The sequence below is a fragment of the Nicotiana tomentosiformis genome, chromosome 6, assembly GCF_000390325.3.
Source record: "Nicotiana tomentosiformis chromosome 6, ASM39032v3, whole genome shotgun sequence".
Taxonomy (NCBI): domain Eukaryota; kingdom Viridiplantae; phylum Streptophyta; class Magnoliopsida; order Solanales; family Solanaceae; genus Nicotiana; species Nicotiana tomentosiformis.
This window is the reverse complement of record NC_090817.1, coordinates 45,746,573-45,771,991: the sequence shown is the minus strand read 5'-3', so window position 1 is coordinate 45,771,991 and position 25,419 is coordinate 45,746,573. Positions and strand designations below refer to the sequence as shown.

Here is a 25,419-nt window from a genome sequence, read left to right as displayed (position 1 = left end):
CGATTACTTATTCAAGTGGAACGGTTCAAAACCATTGCAATAGCATTTTATGCAACGACTATTTGTGTCTATTGCAACGGTTTGAATACATATCGCAACAGTTGTGTAGCTATTGCAATAGTTATTTAGTGCTGCCCAACGATTGTTTTAAGGTTATTGCAACAATTAATGAAATTTATGGCAACTGTATAATAAAGTAAGATGAAATGATTATCTATATAATCACCAAAGGAAACTAGTATTAATCAACAAAATTATATTCCAAAATATCCAACTATTATTATTCACATATTAAAAGTAAAATATACAATACTGTTTAACAATTTAAGAGTTTACGGAAGCTTGAACAAAGTTTCAAATAAATAAAAGATTCATAGAACATGCAAGAGTCTAGCACCGATCAACCAAATCTTAAGTATCTTTACTGCATTTATCTTCTGCTTGTTTATTTGATCAACCTATAAAAGATGATAACTAAATATTAGAAAAGGTTGAGCAAATATAACTGTACAATTATAGACTCAGATAACAACTAAAATGAGCAGTAGAAGATCCAAAAATATGACATTGAATTTCTTTACAAGAAATATTATAACAGTACATGAACGAAGTTCCTGATAGATCAATGAAAAAGAAAATGTGATATAACAAATATTAGAAATTGGGATAAAATGTTCATTATATTGTAACTGTTATATTTACAAGAGCCAAATCACTCTATCGCAATTTTTGATGGACATAGAACCACTATACTCAGAGAAGCTCAAGTACAATGAGTTAACTAACTTTTTTATTGTTACTATCAATTAACTATTTGTTTTGTTGTTATTATCAGTTAACTATTAAGCCACTCATTGACCAAAGTCTTCAGAATAGTTCTTAAAATGACCTCAATCTCCAACTTAAGAAACAACCGAAGTACCAAGTTCTAGCTTATAAAAAGGGCATTACACCAGAAAGACTGACCAACTATGAAGCATAAAAATTAATAGATCAAAAGAGCTAACATTTTTGGATGATAAAGGTAGGTGATAATGGATAAAAGTTTTGGCACAGGGTACATAAAGCTCACTAGCTTCTAAAACATAATGAATTTTACAAATTGTAGATAGGGAAGAACTGATTCTTGGTTTTGCACTCACTTGTTTAACTATCATTTTTAATTTAAAGACTTTAAGGTGTTGTTATACAAGAGAGGGAAAATGAACTATCTTTATTCATAAATTGGTAGTTCTCTCGTTGTTTATTCTATGCCAACGTCTCAAAAAGACCTCTCCCACCACCCAGCTCTTGGGGTAATTGAGTATTTTGACAATTCTTTTATTTGTAAGAACATGAACTTTTACTGAGTAAAAAATTAATATTAAGGTGCAACTGTCATAAAAGCCCGTCAAATTAACTTTTGTGAGTGACAGTCTTTTGCCAAGTCTAACTCTTTCAATTGATTTTAGCATGCGACTTCTTAGAAATATTTCCCTCAGATTTTTCCCATGAAGTCCAAAGAGATTGTCCTATGAAAATGCAGTATTCCACTACAACTACTCATGAAGACATCATATGAATATAAATGTGCGTATATGGAAAAGAGATGTTGAAAAGAACACACCATCACATATCAAAGTGGCAGCAAAAAATATCAAAGTTCTTACCTTATCAAAGGAAGAAGAGAACTAGCACCATTAGCAGCAGTTTTCAAGCAAGAGAATTTTGTAGCTACAAAAAAATAAAAATAGCATTTACAATAATGCAAAAGAAAATTACATCTATCTCTAACCCGAGTTTTGTCAAATCCTATTAACTGCAGCAAGGTGAAAATCTTTCAGAGAAAATGAAGTTGACTTACTAACAACACAAGTTCATTAAGGGATTTGCTTGAAGTGGGATTTCACATTACCATTTCCATACTTCTCTATATCTGAAGTGAAAATTTTAGTATTCTTAAATCCTACCATACCAATAGCCTTTTCATATATGTGCGCTTAGGCAAAATATTGCCATACTAAATAATATACAATCCAATAGAAGAGATTAAAAAATAAAGAAGAACTGTCCAAGTAAGTCAAATATGGCATTAAGTAATAGTATAACAGAGAAACTAATGGAGGAGCCAAAGGAAAATGTCCCACCACTATCATAGATGACATATCCAGCTTATGACAATATGAACAACATGCCTTAGGTTTTCGTTGAATAAAGTATAGTGAACCATACCTTCAGTTGTAAGATTAAACTCTTTGATAGAAACTGCTAAAAAATCCTCTTTCCAGTGTCTTCCCAGTTGCACTAGCAACAAATAATTTCTTCTTTTGACTGATATTCACTTCCTCCTTCCCTTCATTTTCACTTCATTCTTTCTGTAATCAATCAAATCAGATACCAAAATAACAAAGAAAATCCACAAATAGCAGTAGTACATTTTCCCCCTTAGCATATCTTGAAATAGGACTAAATAAAACTTAAGAGAAAAAATATATAGCAGCCCAATTTTATCTTCGGCAGATCTAATAATTAAAATCCACCAACTCAACTTTAATTTCTCAAACTAGAAACCCTACCAAATTAAACTCCCTTTTTGCAAATTAGAAATCATAATCACAAAATGTATCGGCATAATACAAAGAAAAAGAGAAACAGAAACACGAAATTTCTAAACAAGAATAACAGATTTATGAGAAAAAAGTTACCTCCTGTTCAAACTCCAAAATCCTCAAGCTCAGTCATAGATGAGAGAAAGCAAGAACAACGAATAGAAGGAGATGGTGGAGGGGAAACCTATGCCAGAGGGGAAGTCTACGTCGTAGGTCGCCTTGCCTTCGCCGCAGGGATAGTGTCGACACAGTCGATGCTGGCTGTGTGAGAAGTGTTTTAGGGCAAGGGGTTTTAGCCTTTTAGGTGATTTAAGACTTAGAAAAAACAAAAATGCTATTTAAAAAATAAGTCGTGGCCGTGTATTTTATTGATTACCCTTTTTAGTTTAGAGGGGGGGGGGAATAAGAACCGTCTCGATAGCCCTTTTTTCGCGTAACCGTTGCAACAAGGTCACCTACTGCCACGGTTTCCAAAACCGTGACAATAGGCTACTCTATTGCAACGGTTATTTTACTACTGCAACACTTTGTTATTAGAATTTTTCCTATAGACCCATAAGGCTTATGCAACGGCTACAACCGTCGCAATAGAGGGTCTGTTACAACGGTCTTATAACCGTTGCTAGAAAATTGTTGCCATAGGCCAAATTTCTGGTAGTGTACTCCATCTAAGGAACCTCAGGATTTCTTGGACCCTTGCCACGAGGTAATGCGAAACATGAGTATTGTGGAGTCCAATGGAGTCGACTTTGTAGTATTTCAGATATCTGGTTCTGCCAAGAGATGGTGGCAGGAGTATGTTCGAGGTAGGCCAACACGTTCACCTCCACTCACTTGGGATTAGTTCTCACAACTATTATAGGAGAAGTTTATCCCATTCACTTAGAGAAATGATCTACGCACCCAGTTTGAATGCCTACAGCAGGGTAGCATGGCTGTTACCCACTACGAGACCAGGTTTGTGGATCTATCACGCCATGGATCTATCTTGATCCATATTGAGATGGATAGGATGAGGAGATTTATAGATGGCCTTAGTTATGGTATCAGGTTGTAGATGGCCAGAGAGACTGAGGATGATATTTCTTTTACTCGGGTTGTGGAGATAGCTAGGTAGATCAAGAGGATTTGTGGTCAGGTTAAAGAGGCACTATTTGAGAAGAGGCCTCATCATTTCGGTAGTTTTAGTGGTGCCTCGTCTGGAGGCAGGGGTTCATTTGGCAGAGGTCAGCCTATCACGCGCATTTAGTCGGCACTCATGAGTCTCATGGTCCTTCAGGTTGTCACAGTGCATATGGGTCTGGTTTGAGTAGCTAGCATTCAGTGCACCTTTAGCTCCTATTAGTGCAACACCACTATAGAGTTACTACCGTGGTCCTTTGGGTCACCGAGTATCGTCTTAAACTCAACGGTTATGCCAGTCGCGAGGTTGCTTTGAGTGCGGCGAAGCAGGTCACATCAGGAGGTACTGTCAAAGATAAAAGAGCAATATACTATAGTAGGGTACTTGTGCCATGATTCCGGCACCGGTTGCTCCACCACCCTCTTAGCCAACTAGAGGCGGGGGTCAGGCAGTCCGAGGTGGTGGTTAGGCCGTTAGAGTTGGAGGCCAGCCAGTTAGAGGTCATCCAAAAGGTATAGGTTAGAGTGGTGGGACTCAGCCCCATTTCTATGCATTCCCAGCTATACATGAGGCGGAATTGTCTGATGCAGTCATCACAGGTATTGTTCCAGTTTACCATAGAGATACATCAGTTTTATTTGATCCGGGTTCCACGTATTCATATGTGTCATCCTATTTTGCTTCATATTTGGATATGTCTCGTGATTCGTTGAGTGCTCTTATTTATGCGTCTGCCCCTATTGGGGATTCGATTATGGTAGACCGTGTTTATCGCTCCTACGTGGTCTCTATCGGGGGTTATGAGACTAGGGTGGACCTTCTGTTACTCAGCATGGTGGATTTTGACGTGATTTTGGGCATGAATTGGTTGTCGCCATATCACTTTATCTTAGATTGTCACGTCAAGATTGTGACATTTTCCATGCTAGGTTTGCCTCGATTTGAGTGGAGTGGGACTCTTGGTCATTCCACTAGCAGGGTTATTTCATATGTCAAGGCTCGGCGTATGGTCGAGAAGGGGTGTCTGACGTATTTGGCCTATATTCGTGATTCTAGTGCGGAGGTTCCTTACATGGATTCGGTTCTGGTTGTGTGTGAGTTCCCAAAGGTGTTTCCTACAAACTTGACAGGCATGCCCTCCGATAGAGATATCGAATTTTGCATTGACTTGGTTCTAAGAACTCAGTCCATTTCTATTCCACCGTACCGTATGGCCCAATTTGAGTTGAAAGAATTAAAGGAGCAGCTGTAGGATTTTCTTGGAAAGGGATTCATTAGACCTAGTGTCTCGCCTTGCGGTACACCAGTGTTGTTTGTGAAGAAGAAAGATGACTCTATGAAGATGTGCATTGACTACAAGCAGTTGAACAAGGTAACTATCAAGAACAAGTATATGTTACCGATGATTGATGACTTATTTGATCAACTTCAAGGTGCTAAGGTGTTTTTGAAGATTGATTTGAGGTCTGGCTACCATCAGTTGAAGATTGGGGTATTAGATGTCACTAAGACAACTTTTTGGACTCGGTATGGTCAATGCGAGTTCTTAGTGATGTCATTTAGATTGACCATTGCCCCAACAACCTTTATAGATTTGATGAACCGGGCGTTCAAGCCCTATCTAGATTCCTTTATGATTATCTTCATTGACGAGATCTTGGTTTACTTCCGCAGTTGAGAGGAGCATGAGTAACATTCAGAATCTGAGGGATCATCGGTTATATGCCATGTTTTCAAAGTGAGAGTTCTGGTTGGACTCGGTTGCCTTTTTGGGCCATGTTGTATCTTCCAAGGGCATCAAGGTGGATCCTAAGAAGATTGAGGCAGTTCGGAATTGGCCTAGACATACTTCAACTACAGAGATTCGGAGCTTCTTGGGTTTGGCGGGTTATTATCGCTGGTTTGTGGATGGGTTTTCATCTATCTCAACCTCATTGCCCAAGTTGACCTAGAAGGGTGCTCTTTTTAGATGGTTCGACGAGTATGAGTTAAGCGTTCAAAAGTTCTAAACTGCATTGGCTATAGCCATAGTGTTGGTTTTGCCTACATGTTCGGTATCTAACACCGTGTATTGTGATGCATCGTGTATTGGGCTTGGCGTGGTGTTGATGCAACATGGTAGGGTCATTTCCTACGTGTCTCGACAGTTGAAGGTTCATGAGAAGAATTATTATGTGCATGAGTTAGAGTTGGCAGCCATTGTTAATGCGCTAAAGATTTGGGGGCACTATCTATATGGCGTTTCATGTGAGGTCTATACCGACCAACGGAGTCTCCAGAACCTGTTCAAGTAGAAGGACCTTAATTTGGGGAAACGGAGATGATTAGAGTTACTGAAAGACTATGATACCATCATATTATATCATCTGAGGAAAGCCAATGTAGTGGCCGATGCGTTGGGTAGGAAGGCTGAGAACACGGGCAATTTGGCATATTTACCGGTAACAAAGAGGCCATTAGCCATGGACGTTCAAGATTTGGCCAATCGGTTCGTGAGGTTTGATGTTTCGAAGCCCAACCGGGTTCTTGCTTGTGTTATGGCTCAGTCATCATTGTTGGAGCGTATCAAGGCTCGCTAGTTTGATGAGCCTCATTTATTGGTGCTGAGGGACACAGTGCAACAAGATGGTGCTAAGGAGGTTATGATGGGGCATGATGGTGTTATGCAACTTCAAGGCCGGATTTGTTTTCCGAATGTTGATGAGTTGAGAGAGTTGATCCTTGAGGAGGTTCACAGTTCGCGCTATTACATTCACACAGGTGTCATGTAGATGTACCGTTACTTGAAACAACACTATTGGTGGTGGAGAATGAAGAAAGATATTGTTGCTCATGTCTCTCGGTGTTTGAATTATCAACAGGTGAAGTACGAGCATCAGAAACTGGGTGGTTTGACTCAGAGATTGGAGATACCGGAGTATAAGTGGGAGCGCATCATTATGAATTTTATGGTAGGCTTACCACATACCTTGAGGAAATATGATGCGGTCTGGATTATTGTGGACCGGTTGATTAAGTTCGCACACTTCATTCTGGTGATGACTTCCTATTATTCTGAGCGGTTGGCTCAAATTTAAATTTGGGAGATTATCCGCCTGCACGACATGCCCATTTCCATCATTTTTGATCGAGGCACACAATTAATATCGCATTTCTGGAGAGCTATGCAGTGTCAGTTGGGCACGCAGGTCGAGCTGAGTAGCGTATTTTATCCTTAGACGGACAGACAGTCCGAGCGCATTATTTAGATATTGGAGGATATGTTGCAGGCATGCTTTATGGATTTCGGGGGGTCTATGGGACTGGTTTTTACCTCTAGAAGAGTTCGCCTACAACAACAGCTATCAGTCGAGCATCAAGATGGCTCGGTACGAGGACTTATATGGGAGGTGATGCCGTTTGCCAATTGGTTTGGTGTGAGCTTGGTGAGGCTATATTTTTGGGAACTAAGTTGGTCCGTGATGCTATTGAGAAGGTTAAGGTAATTCAGGAGTGACCGCATATAGCTCAACCCATGCAGAAGAGTTATGCAGACCGGAAGGTTCGAGATGTGTCTTACATGGCAGGTGAGAAGTTCTTCTCCGAGTGTCACCTATGAAGGGAGTGATGCGGTTTAAGAAGAAGGGCATGTTGACCTCGAGGTTTATTGGCCCGTTTGAAATCTTGGAAGGAGTTGGGCAGGTTGATTATAGGCTTGAATTACCTCCTAGCGTAGCAGGGGTACATTCGATATTTCATGTTTCCATGCTTCGCAAGTATCATGAGGATAGATCACATGTTTTGGACTTCAGCATGGTGAATCTTGATGAAAATCTTATCTATGAGGAAGAGCCGGTGGCTATTCTAGACCGGTAGGTTCGCAAGTTGAGATCTCAGAGTTTTCCTATTGTGAAAGTGCAATGAAGAGGTTAGCCGATCGAGGAGGCCACGTGGGAGCCCGAGTCCGATATGCGGAGTAGATATCCCCACCTTTTAACTAGTCCATGTACTTTTCTATGTCCGTTCGAGGACAAACGTTTCTTTTTTAGGTGGAGAATATGATGACCCGATAGGTTATTTTGAGTACTAGCCTTAATTTCAGTGTTCCGAGACCTCTCATTGCTTCATTTGCTGTTTTTTTATTTTCGTGTGTGGTCCATGTCGCTTTTTGGAAAGCTTTTATGTAAAATTTTAAAGAAAAAGTGATCTTTGACTTAAACTATGGTTTGGGTTAACCACAATTGACATTTTTGGTATGCGACCTCGGATCAGTGTTTTGACAAATTCTGATAGGTTCGTATGATATTTTTGGACTTGTACGCACTTTTGGTTGCGGTCCTGGGTGACCCGAGCATATTTCGGCGAATTATGTGAATGTTGGCAAAAAGTTGAGTTTTAAGTTGAAATCATGAGTTTTGATAATCGGTTCTTGTTATTTTATGTTATTTTGATTATTTTAGGTAGCGAGCAAGTTTGTAGGATTGTATTCCACTTGTGTGCATGTTCGGTTTGGAGCCCGAGGAGCTCGAGAAAGTTTCAGATATGTTTTGGCAAGTTTTGGAATGGCTGGTAGCAGCGGTTGCTGGTGTGGGTCTACAGATGTCGCATTTGTGGTCAATGGATCACATTTACGATAAAGGGGTTGGGATGGGAGTTTTTGCATTTGCGAGTGAAGGTTCGCTTTTGTGGATGTTGGACATTCGCATTTGCGACCACTGAGAATTTAGGACAGCTTTGCATATGTGAAGCATTTATCCACATTTGCGAAGGTGGGCTCTTCGCGTTTATGATAAATATGTTGCATTTGCGACTACACTGGGTCTGATGCAATGATCGCATTTGCGATTAGTGTGTCGCATTTCCAGATATCGCCATTGAGAAGAAGTATTAGCAATTGCGACGTCAGCAGCTGGGTAAAAGATTAGGAAATCGGGACTTACATCATTTTACACTATTTTTCAACCCTAAACACTCTAGAGGTGCTTTTCTTGAGAGCTTTTCTTGCCAAAATATTTGGTTAGATACATTAACTTGTTTTCAATCAATTTCCCTTACTTTTCATGAATTTTAATATTAAATCTATGAATTTCATTGTAGAAATTAGGGGTTTTGGGTAGAATTTAGGGATTTTATAAAACTGAGATTTAGACCTCAAATTGAGGTCGGATTTTGAAACAAATCACATAACCGGGCTCGGGATGAATGGGTAATGGGGTTTTGTTCTGAATCTTGGATTTTGACCAAGCGGGCCCGAAGATGACTTTTGTTGGCTTTATTAAAAATGATCAAAATTGAACCTTTTTCATTCGTGGGTAGTTTCTAAAGCTTGTTTTGAATTGTTTGAACGATATTTGGCTAGATTCGGTTGGTTTGGAGGCTTGTTTGAAAGGAAAAGTCATAGTTGATTATTGATTTGGTTGCATAAAGAGGTAAGTGTCGTGTTTATCTTTGACTTGAGGGAATTAGGACTTGCTAGTCTATTTGTTACGTGAATTATGTGTGGGGTACGACCCTCTGGAAAGAAATATCATCTCAAGTCTCCTTGCCAATCTATAGCATGATACTGAAAGTGAGTCCATTAATGAATCTCCTCACTCTCTCCCACTCAGTAGGGAGTAAAACAATGGCATGGTGAGCCAGGTTCACAAATCGAGTCTTATACTGGGTAACAGTCATACTACCCAGTTGAAGACGCTCAAACTACCTACGGTAATCCTCTCTTAGAGTGAAAGTAATGAACTTCTCGAGAAATAGATGTGACAACTGATCCTAGGTAAGTGTAGGCGAACCAGCTGATCTAGTCAACATATAATCTCTCCACCATCTCTTCGAAGAACCTGTCATCTAGAACACTGCAAAGTCTACCCCATTGGTCTCAACAATACCCATGTTGCGAAATACCTCGTGGTAATGGTCTAGGTAGTATTGTGGGTCCTAAGAAGGTGCACGGCTGAAATGAATAGGGAAAATCTTGGTAAACTTATTCAGCCTCAACAAGGCCTCAGAAGACATAGTAGGCCTATCCGCGGCCTGTGCCGCCACAACCGGCTGAACTACTCCAACTGGCTGGGCCGCTGGAGTCTGATATAGGGGAGTCACCTGCTCTGGGGTGTGAGTAGCAGGATTTTGTGCTCCTCCCCTAGCCTGAGAGACGGCTGGTGCCACCAGAAATGCACTGGTGTGGGCCACACTCTCCATAAGGCCCACCAAGCGGACTAGAGCATCCTGAAGCACTAGAGTGGATATGAATCCCTCCGGGACCTGAGCTGGTCCGACATGCACGGTCTGAGCTGGGACCTCCTCCTCGTGATCAATCTGAGGCTCCACTGTGGCTGTTGCTGCTCGAGCTCTAGGCTGAGCACTTCCTTTTAAAGTACTTATTTTATTAAATAATTTTTTTATATTTATTTAGCTATTTTGTTTATTTATTTTTCCTTAATTTCTTTATTTTTTAAAGATGGCCCAAACCAGGCCATTTTTTTCGGATCAAATAGGCAGCCCAGACACCCTAAAACCCTTAGCCCAATAGCCCCAGCCCAAACCAAATGACCCCTGTGACCAACCCGGTCGAAACCCACTTACAACTACCTGCCCCACCTTCCTTAAAATCCTAGCCGTTGATCTCTTAAGATCAACGGCCCACGATCAACCCTTCATTTTTAATTACCCTCCCCCTAAACCCTAAGCCTCACTTGTCTCTTTTCAGCCACCCTCGTAAGCTCTCTTCTCTCCTAAGATGAAACCCTAGTCGACTCGGAGGATTCTCCTTCGCCCTTTCCTTGTACACGTTCATACGTGGATTTCACTCACCTTATTTGTTCTTCTTGCTCAGTTATGGTAACTTTTCTTACCAATCCATCTAAGGCAAGGACGATTCTGTTGAATCGGGTAGATACAGCTTTGACCCTATGGATTTTGATGCAATCTTGGGTTTATACACTCAGAAAGAGGGAATATCCTCTTGATTATGGTGAATCACTATTGATTTCTTCATGGTTAGGGCTTGTGAACGATTTGCCCTAAATCCGATTCCAACTAGGGTTTGAGATTTTCATCTCCTTTAGTGATTCAGGTTTGTATGAGATATATTCTTTCCTTTTTGTGTTTGATTGATTATTTTTCATGTTTGTCTACTTAATCGACTACTATATAAACCCCCCATTTCCCGTTACCCTCTAAGGCTTAACAATTATTACTTAAGACCTTAGACACTGCTATTACTCTCTCACTCTCACTTATTTTATTGTTCTGAAACTTGAGACCTTGGCCGGCTGAAAGCCAAGGCCACCAGAGTTCGATTGTTGCTCTTTCTCAGTACGAGCACTACCCGGGGTTCACTTGAAACCCTTGGGAACTTTGACGCACTGAGAGTCTGGGAGTCTTATTGTTCTCTCTTTACTACTTATAATTGAGCTGCTATTGGAAATTAATTTTCTCATTTACTTGTTCGTTAATTTGCTATTGGTGAGTATCTTTGACTCTTGCAGTTCCATTCTCTTTTGGTTCGTGCTCTGCAGACCAATGTTACTTGAACTTCTATGAGCCAATATGATTATTCTACTGTGCTACCCTTGTTTTCAATCATGTTTGCCTTAATGTCATTCTGCAGTTTTAATGCCTCAATTCTATTTAGGTTCTAATCTTAGAATCATGAGTAGTTAATTAGGTTGATTCCGGCTCTTTTTATGTTTTCCCGGTTCGAATGTTAAACTTGATTAATGCCTGGTGTGAGTGTATCTTCATACTTTGCTTAGAATTCTTGTGTTAAAACTTACTAGTAATTCATACTTGCCCAGAAACTGTTCAAATGTGCTCTTCCCTCTTCACACTAAGTCACTCATGCACAACTTTCTACTTGCTCACTTTCTTAAAATGATCATCCCTATGTGAATTCTGAACTTTTCAAACTGCATGTTTCTATACTAATTGCGAGCCTCAACACTGTACTATAGTTGCATGTTTTACTGCAATTCTGTTGCCACAATACTATTCTATAGGTCATGCATACTAGTGCTAGGTTTGGTCAGTTTAATGCCTAGTGTTATCTTTGGTATGTATAATGGAACTTGCTAGATGTGATCAACCTACATTCTCAGAATTAGGTACTTGCTTGCTAATTAGTTTTCGCGATACTGTTGGCCTTGAATATTCTTAATAAGCTTTCTTATTAACACCCTGCTTACCATGGACTGACCTATAATTCTTAGTTATGTTTTGCCCTACATTCTTCTGTTGAGATCTTCTTGTGAAGATTACTGTTGGTCCCTGCCTCTCGATCATGTCATTGCTACTTGTTAACCTTCTTGGAATTAATTCATAACCCTGACTGCTTTGAATTCTCATGCTTAGTTCCTTTGCTTTGTAGATTCTTGTATGCCAGATTCCTGCAATTAAATCATGTGTAGCCTAAGAAGCCTATTACTTTGAACCTATTTGCTAATATGAAAGCCCTTGTATATGTCCACTCTATACATTCTACATATCCTCTACATCTTATGCGTGTTTATGTGATATTCAAATGTATGCTCTTCCTTAGAATTTGAGTTACCTTAAATGATTATGGTCTGCATGAGTTTCCATTCATGTCTTCATTATCTGTAACTGGCAATGGATGGGCAAGAGAATTATTTTTGTTGTTGGGCCTGGACTGTTGAATCTGATTCTTTGTACTGTGGTTTTGAGCACACTGTCTGTGCTTGGGATATGGGCTTGTCTGAGTTTTAAAGCCTATTTGAAGGCCCAGATGCATCGTTGGGTTATTTTATATTTGTGTTTCGGCATTTATTTATTCTACTTGGGCCTGTAATAATCTGTAATCATGAATGATGGGGAAATTAGTAAAAAAGAAGGGAGCTGGGATTTCCCAATGCTTGCATGAACGGGTAGAAAATATGCCTATAGGATTTAATTGCTTTGTTTGATATTCGCTTTGACGTTCTTTGATTCTCCACACTAATAGTAATCATGTCTATAGGAATCGCACACACTTCACTTAATCTGTCTGATACTGGTACCTTATTCAAAGCATGTTAGCTTAAGTAATTGCTACACTTGTTTCTATATCTACTACTGAACGCTTTAGATAGCATGTTTGTAGGGATCAAACGTCTTGTTTAATTATTAGACTGCATGCCTATAGGATACAACAATACACGCCTTGATGATATGCCTATAGGGATAAAGTAATATAAAACCAATTTCAATTGTCAACCGCTATAAATCTTGCCTATAGGATGCTATTACTCGTCTTAGAAAACACATTCGTAAGATCAACGTCGTTAATCTTGGGTTTCTAAATAGTCTTATCACCTCACTGCACGAACAAGTACATATTATGTCTATAGGACCTGTAATGCCTTTAATCTAAAAATCTGTTAGCCTAAAGTTGTAACGCTGCCTGTACACTGCTATAAATCAAAATCACCCAGGAATTATGTCTATAGGACTTAACGGCTATAATGTTTCTTAACTCTAAAATTGTCCACTGCCTACGTGTTAATGTGATGAGGCTGTTTCCCCTTATAGGGGATGAGATTGGTGTGTTGAGATGTTCTCCCCTTAAATGGGATGAGATTATTGCTAGTGAGATGTGATGTGATGTTGATCCACACGGTATTGTGGTGAGACAACTTAGACGATCGGGCTGAGATCGGATACCATGCCGCGCACATGGTGGTATTGTGAGTGTACGTCTCGGGGTGAGACGGCTTAGCTGGTCGAGCTGAGATCGGACTCCGTGCTAAAACACGTGGTGTATCGGTGCTAAAGATCTCCCAACTTAAATTACCGAGACCTATTTGAACCTTAACTTGACACCTTGATATTGTTTGAGTCTTTTATTGATTTCATGGTTTATTCTCCATTTACTATTGCTCGTTCTATTGAGAGGGTGTTTAGTTTTACATACTAGTACTATTCCATATGTACTAACATTTTTTTTCCGTGGGCGCTACATCTTTAATGGATGCAGGTGGTTCCATATGAGGTGGTATTGATTAGTCATAGCAGCACACCCTCTCCTCAGCTGATTTGGTGTGCCCCACTTCATTTCGGGGTCCTGTATCTTTTATCCGTTGTACATAGCATTTTGAGGTATAGACAGGGCCTTGTTGCCGGAAATATCATAGCACTCTTGTATTCCTGTTAGAGGCTCCGTAGACATAGTGTGGGATGTATCTGTTTTTGGGAAGGTTAAACTAAAAATGTTGTAATTGTACCATCTGTTCCACTTTAACTATGACTGTACAACGTACTGTTTTGAAGATTTGTTAATGACGTAACTAATGGAAATGAACCAGTGTTGTTCACATGACTTCTTACTGACTAATTAATGAAATGCATTCTTCTCTTTATTTGTGGGTGAGTTGGGTAGACGGCACTGTGCAGGCTTGCACGACCGGGGCAACTCTGTTGAGCGCCAATCGTGCTCCTCGAGGTTGGGGCGTGATAATTTGCTATGTCCATAACTCTCATAGAGAAATTTCAAAGGGGATGTATGATTTCTTCAGACAGACCAATTCATCATTCTTCTTAAAACCCAACATTTTTAGAAAGCCACATGGAGTGCAATTTTATGGCACCAATAGTCTTGGACTATCCCATGGTAGCTTGGTGAAACCCTCTGTTTCTTCCAGGAGAGGAGTCATTTCTATATTGCCAAATCGAAAAATGACTCTCTTCCCATCCTAGAACATGGTAGCAGCCTCGATCAGTTCCCTGTTTGGTCGAATGTTCAACAAAGATGGCAAGTCACCAAGTACTCTCCTCACATGGTTTCTTTCACAGGGTGCAAGGTCTTTCCACCAGTTAATTAGCAAAGGTGGGATATTCTGGACCATACTGAACCTGGGGATTTCGTGCTTCATTTTCTGCAAAAAAATAAAAGTTAGCCCTTTCCCCTCCAGATTCAGCTATTTACACAATAATGATCAACATGTTGGCACATTTTCTCCAAGTAATGCACGTAATTTGATGGTGTCCTTTAGGATTATGGAAATCCCGTTGGACTTTGGACAAGGTTCATCTAAGCGGGTTGATACGTCAATGACGTCCCAATCCATACTAGGTTTAGCATGATGCATGTACATTTCAAATTGGAGTATGGTTTTCTAGAAATGTCTAGACTGGTACTCTCAAGTTGACAACTTGAGAGGGAAAGGTACGAGACCGTCGACTACACCGCTGATCGACTAGTCTACCGCAAATAAGCCTTTCTGGTTTGAAAGGGTGCTTTTAGGAAAGCGCGGACACTCATCAAGCACTGCTATGTTGATAATAGGCACGAGTGGAGTATGATGTGGAGCATGCTTTATGCAGAAATAGTAACCTTTTGCCAAGTATTTGCATGATGAAAGTGCAAAAAAAAACAATAAATAATATGGTAAAGATGAACAGGAGGAGGAAAATAAGAAAAAAGAAAAAAAAAGACAAAAGAGAGAAGTCAGTTTAACTCATGAAAATGTGCGAGAACGTAATGAAGCAAATAGGAAAATAGGGATGGGAGAGTCATGATATACTAGTCTTAGACAAGATGGAGGAAATGGGGAGAGGATGTACATGTCATAGCAATAAAGGAAAACAGGGAGGGGATGTTCATGTCATAGCAATTTAGATAGAAAATAACGGAAAGGATGTGCATGTCATAGCAATTTAAACGAATAAAGGGAAATAAGGGAAGGGATGCATATGTCATCAAATAATCCACACAAGTCAACTTCGTTATGGTTAGAGCCTAAGTGTAAATCCCCAGCAGAGTCACCATACTGTCGCGCCCTTTTTTCTCTTGAAAGCGTGTTTCAACATGTGACAACTCTTTTAAATGGGTGTTAAAAGAGAAGAGTCGCCACCTAATTTTGAGGTGCTTTAGGGCACCTATTTGAAAATAACTTTGTTTGATTAGTCTACGTCACCAAATATCGGGTAAGGGCTCAAATTACCTTAAAGAGAAGGTGTTAGGCACTCTTCAAGGCCACAACTGTGGGTCCCGACTGAAATTTATGCTACGTGGATTATTATAATTAAGCTAAGTGATCATGTAGCAGTGGAGTCCCCCATGCCCTAGGTGCAGGAAGATGCACTTTGGGGCATGCTACATGGACCATCCCATATGCTACGGGTGTGGAATAAGGGATCACATTCAGAGGGATTGTCGTTCGTCTCACCGGAGCATGGGCAGGAGTACAACACAACTAGCTAGTTCTGCAGCTACTACATCCACAACACCTCCTCCAGCTCGAGGCACCCCAGCAACTGCAGGGCGTGGTTCTGCTAAGGGTGGCACACCGAGTTCGGGAGGACCCATCCGTTTCTATGTTATGAGGGGTCGCCAGAGTTCAGAGGCTTCTCCAGATGTGTCACAGGAATATTGACTATCCAATCTCATGATGTATATGCTCTTATTGATCCCGGTTCCACTTTGTCCTATGTTACTCCCTATGTTGCTATGGGATTTGGGATAGAACCAGAACAGCTCCATGAGTTGTTTTCTGTATCTACTCTAGTGGATGAGTCTATTGTGGCCGCGCGAGTTTATAGGGATTGTGTTGTCACGGTGTGTGGTCGGGACACCATGGCCGATTTTATTGAATTAGGAATGGTTGATTTTGATGTGATAATGGGAATGGATTGGCTTTATTCATGTTTTGCCAAACTTGACTATCGAACCAGAACCGTTAGGTTTTAATTTCCAAATGAGTCAGTGATTGAATGGAAGTGGGATGATGTGGTGCCGAAGGGTAGGTTTATTTCTTACCTTAAGGCCACGAAGATGATTAACAAAGGGTGTATCTACCATTTTGTCCGGGTTACGGACACCGATGCTGAGGCACCTACACTCGAGTCTGTGCCTGTTGTGAATGAATTTCCGAAGGTCTTTTCGGATAAGCTCCCTGCGATCCCGCCAGACAGGGAGATTGATTTTGGGATTGATGTGATGCCAGGTACGCAACCTATATCTTTTTCACTCTACAGAATGGCACCGGCAAAATTGAAAGAGCTACAGGAACAATTGAAAGATTTGTTAGAGAAGGGCTTCATTCGGCCAAATGTGTCGCCTTGGGGCGCACCGGTTCTATTTGTTTGAAAGAAGGATGGGTTGCTAATAATGTGCATTGACTATCGGCAGCTCAACAAGGTTACAATAAAAAATAAGTACCCACTGCCAAGGACAGATGACTTGTTTGATCAATTGCAGGGTGCTAAGTACTTCTCCAAGATCAATTTAAGATTCGAGTATCACTAGTTGAAGATCATGGAGTAGGATATTCTGAAAACAGCTTTCAGGACCCGGTATAGGCACTTTGAGTTCCTGGTAATATCTTTTGGGCTAACAAATGCCCCCGCAGCTTTCATGGATCTTATGAACTGGGTGTTCAAGCCTTTCTTGACTCATTCATGATAGTGTTTATTGACGATATCCTTGTATATTCGCGAAGTCGAGAGGACCATGCCGGTCATCTCAGGGCGATTCTACAGAACCTATATCAGCACAAGTTGTATGCGAAGTTTTCGAAATGTGAATTTTGACTTGAATCTGTCATGTTCTTGGGTTGTGTCATCTCCAGAGAAGGAATATAGGTGGATCCTCAGAAGATTGCAACTGTGAAGAATTGGCCTAGACCTACTACCCCAACAGAGATTCACAGTTTCTTGGGCTTAGCTGGATATTATAGAAAGTTTGTGGAGGGGTAATCTACTCTTGCCTCTCCGTGGACTAAATTGACACAGAACGCAATTAAGTTCCAATGGTCATATGCTTGTGAAAGAAGCTTCCAGGAGTTGAAATCAAGAATGACTACGGCACCGGTGTTGACCCTACCAGAGGGTACATATGGGTTTGTGGTATATTGTGATGCTTCAAGGATCGGACTTGGGTACGTATTAATGCAACATGGCAAGTTGATAGCTTATGCTTCTAGGCAACTCAAGAATCATGAAAAGAAATATCCAACACATGACTTAGAGCTTGCGACAATGGTATTTGCATTGAAGATTTGGAGTCATTATCTGTATGGGGTCCATTTGGATATATTCACGGACCATAAGAGTCTTCAATATATTTTCAAACAGAAGGAATTGAATCTGAGATAGAGAAGGTGGCTTGAGATACTCAAGAATTATGACATTGATATTCTGTATCATCCGGGGAAGGCTAATGTTATGGAAGATGCTCTTAGCTGGAAATCTATAGGTAGTTTGGGTCACTTGGAGGCATATCAGAGGCCGTTGGCCAAGGAGGTTCATCGGGTGGCTAGTTTGGGAGTTCTTCTTGCGGACTCTAGTGAAGGATGGGTGATTGTGCAAAATAGGGCTGAATCATCGCTTGTGGTGGAAGTCAATGAGAAGCAATACAACGATCCATTGTTGGTACAATTGAAAGAGGGAATTCATAAACATAAGACCATGGCTTTTTCTCTTGGTGTGGATGATGGTACACTAAGGTACCAAGGGCGACTATGTATTCCCAATGTGGATGGTCTCCGGAAAAGAATCATGACCGAGGCTCACACTTCTATGTATTTCGTGCACCTGGGTTCTACAAAGATGTATCATGATCTTAGGGAAGTCTACTGGTGGAATGATATGAAGAGGAATGTAGCGGACTTTGTGGCAGGATATCCAAATTGTCAGCAAGTGAAGGCCGAATACCAAAGGCCCGGTGGGTTGGTACATAATATAGAAATTTCGATGTGGAAATGGGAGATGATCAATATGGACTTTGTGGTAGGACTACCTCGCACCCCTCACAAGTTTGACTCAATTTGGGTAATTATGGACCGACTTATAAAATCAGCACACTTCTTACCCGTTAAGTCTACCGACACAGCAGAACAGTAAGCTCAGTTGTATATCAAGGAAATAGTCAGGTTGCATGACACTCCAGTTTCTATTATCTCAGTTCGAGGGGCACAGTGCAAGGCTAATTTTTGGAAGAAGTTTCAGCAAGGTTTGGGTACTCAAGTGAATCTTAGTATAGCCTTTCACCCACAGACTGATGGAAAGGCAGAGCGGACTATTCAGACGCTTAAGGATATGTTGCACGCTTGTATTCTTGACTTCAAAGGTAGCTGGGATGATCATTTGCCGCTCATAGAATTTGCCTACAACAACAGTTATCATGCTAGTATTTAGATGGAACCGTTCGAGGCTTTATATGGTAGGAGATGTTGATCTCCCATTAGGTGGTTCGAGATTGGGGAAGCAGAATTGATAGGACCGGACCTCATGCATCAGGCTATGGAGAAGGTTAAGATCATTATAGAACGGTTAAAAACTGCTAAGAATCGTCAAAAGTCCTATTCGGATATGCGTCGTAGGGATTTGGAGTTCAAAGAAGATGATTGGGTATTCTTGAAGGTTTCCCTTATGAAGGGTGTAATGCGGTTTGGTAAGAAAAGGAAATTGAGTCCGAGGTATGTCAGACCGTACAGGATCATTCAGAGGATTGGCCAGGTGGCTTACAGGCTAGAACTACCTCTAGAGATGTCCTTAGTACACCCAGTATTTCAGGTATCCATGTTGAAGAAGGTGGTTGGAGATCCGTCGCTTATTGTTCCGGTTGAGACTATTGAGGTTAACGAAGAATTGATGTATGAAGAAATTCTAGTATCCATTCTTGATAGTCAAGTTCGAAAGTTGATGAATAAAGAGATTGCCTTCGTGAAAGTGTTATGGCGAAACCAACAAGTCGAAGAGGCTACCTGGGAGGCCGAGGAAGAAATGAAGAAGAAATACCCTCATTTGTTTGAATAGTCATGTATTTATAAAGTTGTGTTTTATGAAAATGTTAAGAGTTTACCTTCTATGAATTATGTATCATTTGTATAGTTGATGTTAAGGGTGTTCCCTTTTGGTGATATACTGCTCGTAAGGCCATGGTTGCCATTATTTATAAGATATATTGCGTCGTTGGTTCATGTATATGTTGTTAGGGTTGGTTTCTGCGATTCTTTGACATGTTGATAGGCCCAGTTACAGGGGGAAACTCTGGCGAAAATTTTGGAAATTTGGGGAGTTAGTCAAAAGTTGGAACTGTTGGTATGTTATAGCAGCTAAGTTACATTGGTTTCTAATGGCAGATTTTGGCCCTCATTCGAGGACGAATGATCTTACGTGGGGGAGGATGTAAGGCCCCGTAAAATTTTACTTAAGGTCCATTCTGCGGTCGTAGAACTGATCTGCGGACCGCATATATGCCGCAGACCGAGGCTGAAATTTTAGCAAAATATTTGGACCCTTATGCGGTCCATTATGCGGGCCGCATAACCCATCACAGACCCAGCAAGAAATTTTCCGGAAGGGAGTTTTGCGGAGCATTATGCGACCGCAGAATAGGTCTGCGGACCGCATACCGGCCGCATAATGAGGCAGAATTGCCCAGTTTCGGAAGATTATTGTGCGGTCCATTTTGCGGACCGCAGATCTGTGTCGGGGCTTCATTTTTCTAATTATTTTTACCCGACCCTATTTTGATTAAAAACGCTTGGGGCTCATTTTGAGTGAGAAATCTGATGTTTTAGAAAGAAGGGAGAGTGTTCTAGAGAGAAAGAAGGAAACCCTAGGCTAATTGTTCATCAATTCTTTCTCAAGACTTGGAGAATTCGCAAGGTCTTCATCTAAGAGGTAAAGTTCTAACCCTAGTCTTCAATTTCAAGTTTAGGTAGAAGATGGGTAATTGGGAATATGATTCTTGAGTATGAGAGTTGATATTTTACATGCATGTACCACCAAGGGTAGTGGAAAGATTGTTGAGCTCTTTTGGGTAGACTTTGGGTAGAGGGATAAAAGAATCCACCATAGGAGGACCTTGAAACCTTAATGCACACCTAGTGTTTGATAAAATGCTCAAGTGAGCTGGAACTATGAACTCTCTCCTAATTTGTGTTCAATTTTGCTATATTTCTAAATAGATCGACGAGGCTAAGGATTCTGGAATATTGTAGTAATTTAAAAAGCTCGAGGCGAGGTATATTGGCTAAACTTCTCTCGTAGAATTGAAATCCCACGATGTTCTTGTAAGTCCCAAGTTGTCCATTGTGAATTGACTTGTATGAATAAGTTTGGTGTCGAAAGTTATAATTATACGAATATGTTCAAAATGTGTTCCAGAATATTCTTATCATGTTATGTTATTCTTCGGGAGCGTGTTCAAAGTATGAGTATGTATTAAAATATTGTGACTTCAATCAAGCCCAAATGAAAGTGATCATATCAAATTGTGTAAGAAATCACATGTGCCTAAGACCCTAAATTGCTCAAATGTGGGCTTAAAGTCTTGAATAGAAATGTTTGCTATTGACAATCCGTGTTAATGTTTGAAAGTAGAATAGTGAGCATGAATTATGAAGTACGACCAACGTGCCAAGAATGATATTGTGTTAAGGCCAATGATGCCAATAAAATGAATGACATGTAAAAGAATATGAATTGAGTGGTGAATACTTTTAATAATAAATGCTTTGGGAGTATCGTTTAGCCACCGAGGAAGGGTAGGTCTGAACAACCTAACCCCGAAACTACACATTCCGGTGTAGGAGTGATTGAGGGGTAAATCCCCGCGTTAATGTGATGAGACTGATTCCCCTTATATGGGATGAGATTGGTGTGTTGAGATGTTTCTCTTTAAATGGGATGAGATTATTGCTAGCGTAATGTGATGTGATGTCGACCGACACGACATTGTGGTGAGACGGCTTAGCCGATCGAGCTGAGATCAGATGCCATGCCGCATACATGGTGGTATTGTGAGTGTATGTCTCAAGGTGAGATGGCTTTGCCGGTCGGGCCGAGATCGAACTCCGTGCTAAGACACAGTGGTGTATCGGTGCTAAAGATCTCCCAACCTAAATTACTGAAATCTACTTGAAATTTACCTTTTCCCCTAACTTAACACCTTGATACTGTTTAAGTCTCTTATTTGTTTTCATGATTTATTTTCCGTTTACTGTTACTCGTTCTATTGAGAGGGTGTTTAGTTTTACATACTAGTACTATTCCATATGTACTAACATCCCTTTTGCCGGGGGCGCTGTATCTTTAATAGATGCAGGTGGTTTCATAGCAGGTAGCATTGATCAGTGATAGCAGCACACCCTCTCCTCAGCTGAGTTGGTGAGCCCCACTTCATTTTGGGGTCCCATATCTCTTATCCTTGTACAAACATTTTGAGGTATAGCCGGGGCCTTGTTGCCGGCACTGTCATTGCACTCTTTTGTTTCTGTTAGAGGCTCCGTAGACATAGTGTGGGTTGTATCTGTTTTTGGGAAGGTTAAACTAAAAATGTTGTAATCGTATTATCTATTCCGCTTTAACTATGATTGTACAATGTACTATTTTGGAGACTTGTTAATGACGTAACTAATAGAAATGAACTGGTGTTATTCACATGACCGTTTACTATCTAATTAATGAAATGTATCCTTCTCTTTATTCATGGGTGAGTTGGGTAGAAGGTATTGTAAAGGCTTTCTTGACCGGGGTATCTCGGTTGAGCTCCGGTCGCGCTCCCTGAGGTCAGGGCGTGACACTCCAGATCAGCTAGCTCTGAACCATCAGACACCAAGGGTACTACCAGTTCAACCGGCTGCTGCTGCTCGGGCCGAGGTTAGTCCACCTATGTGTGATGAGGAGAAGAAGAGATTGGAGCGGTTCGAGAGGCTTAAGCCTCCAGAGTTTAGCAGGGAGGAGTCAGAGGATGGTCAGGATTTTCTAGACTAGTGTTAGCGGATTCTTTGCAAAACGAGTATTTTGGAGACCAGTGGAGTTGCAATTCCTACTTTTCAACTTACTGGGGTAGCCTACAGATAGTGGCAGGCTTATTAGTTGAGCAGGCCAGTTGACACAGCGGCACTTACATGGCATGAGTATTCAATTCTCTTCATAGAGAAATTTGTCCCACTGACTCGCAGAAAGGAGGTGCGTAGAGTTTTTGAGTAGCTACGCCAGGGGGATATGACCGTGACTCAGTATGAGATGAGATTTGCAGATTTGGCCCGTCATGCTATATGGTTGGTTCCCACCGAGAGAGAGAGAGAGAGAGAGAGAGAGAGAGAGAGGGAGGATCAGGAGGTTCATTGATGGCCTCAACTATGGTTTACGTTATAGTCTAGCTTGAAAGGATGAGACGGATGCTAGGTTTCACAAGGTGGTCGAGATTTCCAGGCGCTTGGAGTGAGTTCGCAGGCTTGAGCGCGAGGAGGAGGAGGGAAAGAGGCCCCGTGTTTCAGATGGTTTCAGTGGTACCTCATTTGGAGGTCAGTCACATCACAGTAGAGGTCGTCCTTACAGGACCACTCAGATGGCTTGTACGGTTCATCATGGTGCATTAGTTAGCCATAGTGCATACAGTACTCATCTGGTTCAGTCATCTTTTAGGGCTCTCCCAGCTCAGAGCTCGTATCGTGCTCTATTGGTTCAAGGTTCATCAGTACCGGGTTCTTTTAGTGGTTATTCCAGTTCCCGTGGTCCGACATAGGCTCCACCATCATTTTTAGCTCGAGGTTGTTACAATTGTGGAGAGTTGGGGCATGTGAGGAAGTATTGTCCCCATCATTATAGAGGTCCAGTGCAGTAGGGAGGAAAGTCTATGACCCCTGCACCAGCTGCTACACCACCTGCTCAGCCAGCTCGGAGTGGAGGTCATGCGGGTCGAGGTCGCCTAGAGGGGGAGGTTAGAGAAGTGGTGGTCAAGCTCGATGCTATGTTTTTCCCGCTAGGCCAGAGACAGTTGCTTCCTATGCTGCGATAACAAGTATTATTTCAGTATGCCACAAGGATCCTTCATTATTATTTGATCCTGGTTCCACTTATTCATATGTGTTATCGTACTTTGATCGTTATTTGGATATGCCCCGTGATTCTTTAGTTATGCCTGTTCATGTATCTACACCGGTGGGTGATTCTATTATTGTGTACAATGTATATCAGTTGTGTGTGGTGACTATTGGGGGATTTGAGATGAGAGTCGATCTCTTATTTCTTAGCATGGTTGATTTTGACATGATTCTGGGCATTGGACTGGTTGTCGCCATATCACGTTATCCTCGATTATCACGCTAAGACTGTGATTTTGGCGATGCCGGGATACCGAGATTAGAGTGGATTGGCTCCCTAGATTATGTTCCTAGCAGAGTGATTTCACATTTGAAGGGTCAACGGATGGTTCAGAAGGGATGCTTGGCATATTTGGCCTTCGTGAGGGATGTTAGTGCTGATACTCCTACCGTTGAGTTAGTTCCAATAGTGAGAGACTTTACAGATGTATTTCCAGCACACCTGTCAGGCATGCCACCTAACAGGGACATTGATTTTTGTATTGACCTGGTGCCGGGCACCCAGCCTATATCTATCCCATCATATCGCATGGCAGTAACAGAATTGAAAGAGTTAAAGGAGCAACTTTAGGAGTCTCTTGATAAGGGATTCATCAGGCCTAGTGTGTCGCCTTGGGGTGCACCGGTCCTATTTGTGAAGAATAAAGATGGTACTATGAGGATGTGTATTGACTGCCCATAACTGAACAAAGTTACAGTTAAGAACAAGTACCATCTACCACGTATTGATGACTTATTTGACCATCTTAAGAGTGCTAGAGTGTTTTCGAAGATTGATTTGAGGTTCATGGTATTATTAGTTAGTGATTCGGGATTCTGATATTCTGAAGACGACTTTCAGGACCCGCTATTGTCACTAAGAGTTTCTGGTAATGTCTTTTGGGCCGACCAATGCCCCAGCAACCTTTATGCACTTGATGAACAGTGTATTCCAGTCGTATCTTGATTCATTCATTATCATGTTCATTGATGACATATTGGTGTACTCATGCAGCCAGGAGGATCATGAACAACATTTGAGGATTGTACTCCAGACTTTGAGGGAGAAGAAGCTATATGCTAAATTCTCCAAGTGTGAGTTTTGGCTTGATTCAGTGGTGTTCTTGGGCCACATGGTATCTAGTGAGTGGATCAAGGTGGATCCAAAGAAGATTGAGGCAGTTTAGAGTTGGCCTAGACCATCCTCAGCTACTGAGATTCGAAGATTTCTTGGTTTTGCAGGTTATTATCGCCATTTTGTAGAGGGCTTCTCGTCCATTGCTGCACCTTTGACTAGATTGAACCAGAAGGATTCTCCTTTCAGATGGTTTGAGGAGTGTGAGGTGAGCTTTCATAAGCTCAAGACCGCATTGACTACAACCCTAATTTTGGTGTTGCCTATGATTTTGGGATCTTACACTGTGCACTATGATGCATCGTGTATTGGGCTTGGCGCGGTGTTGATGTAGAATGGTAGGCTGATTGCCTATGCATCTCGACAGTTGAAGGTTCATAAGAAGAATTACCTTGTGCATGACTTAGAGTTGGCAGCTATTGTTCACACATTGAAGATTTGGAGGCACTATCTATACGATGTTTATTGTTAGGTCTATACCGACCATCAGAGTCTACAACACCTGTTCAAGCAGAAGGATCTTAATTTGTGGCAACAGAGATGGTTAGAGTTGCTAAATGACTATTATATCACAATATTATATCATCCGGGGAAGGTCAATGTGATGGCCGATGCATTGAGTGGGAAGGCTGAGAGTATGGGAAGTTTGGCATATTTACCGGTAGCAGAGAGGCCACTAGCCATGGATGTTCAGGCTTTGGCCATTCAGTTTATGAGATTGGATGTTTCGGATCGTAGCCGGGTTCTTGCTTGCGTTGTGGCTCAGTCATAGTTATTGGAGCATAT

At 41.3% G+C, this 25,419-nt stretch overlaps 1 long non-coding RNA gene across 1 annotated transcript; it reads right to left on the bottom strand.

Annotated features, from left to right (window-relative positions):
- Positions 1-236: 236 nt before the first annotated feature.
- Positions 237-2,928, bottom strand: LOC104108536 (uncharacterized). Its single transcript, XR_689030.4, has 4 exons — positions 2,685-2,928; positions 2,212-2,354; positions 1,650-1,713; positions 237-458 (listed from the first exon to the last, which is right to left on the bottom strand). It is a non-coding gene; the product is annotated as an uncharacterized lncRNA (long non-coding RNA).
- Between the last annotated feature and the right edge of the window lie 22,491 nt (positions 2,929-25,419).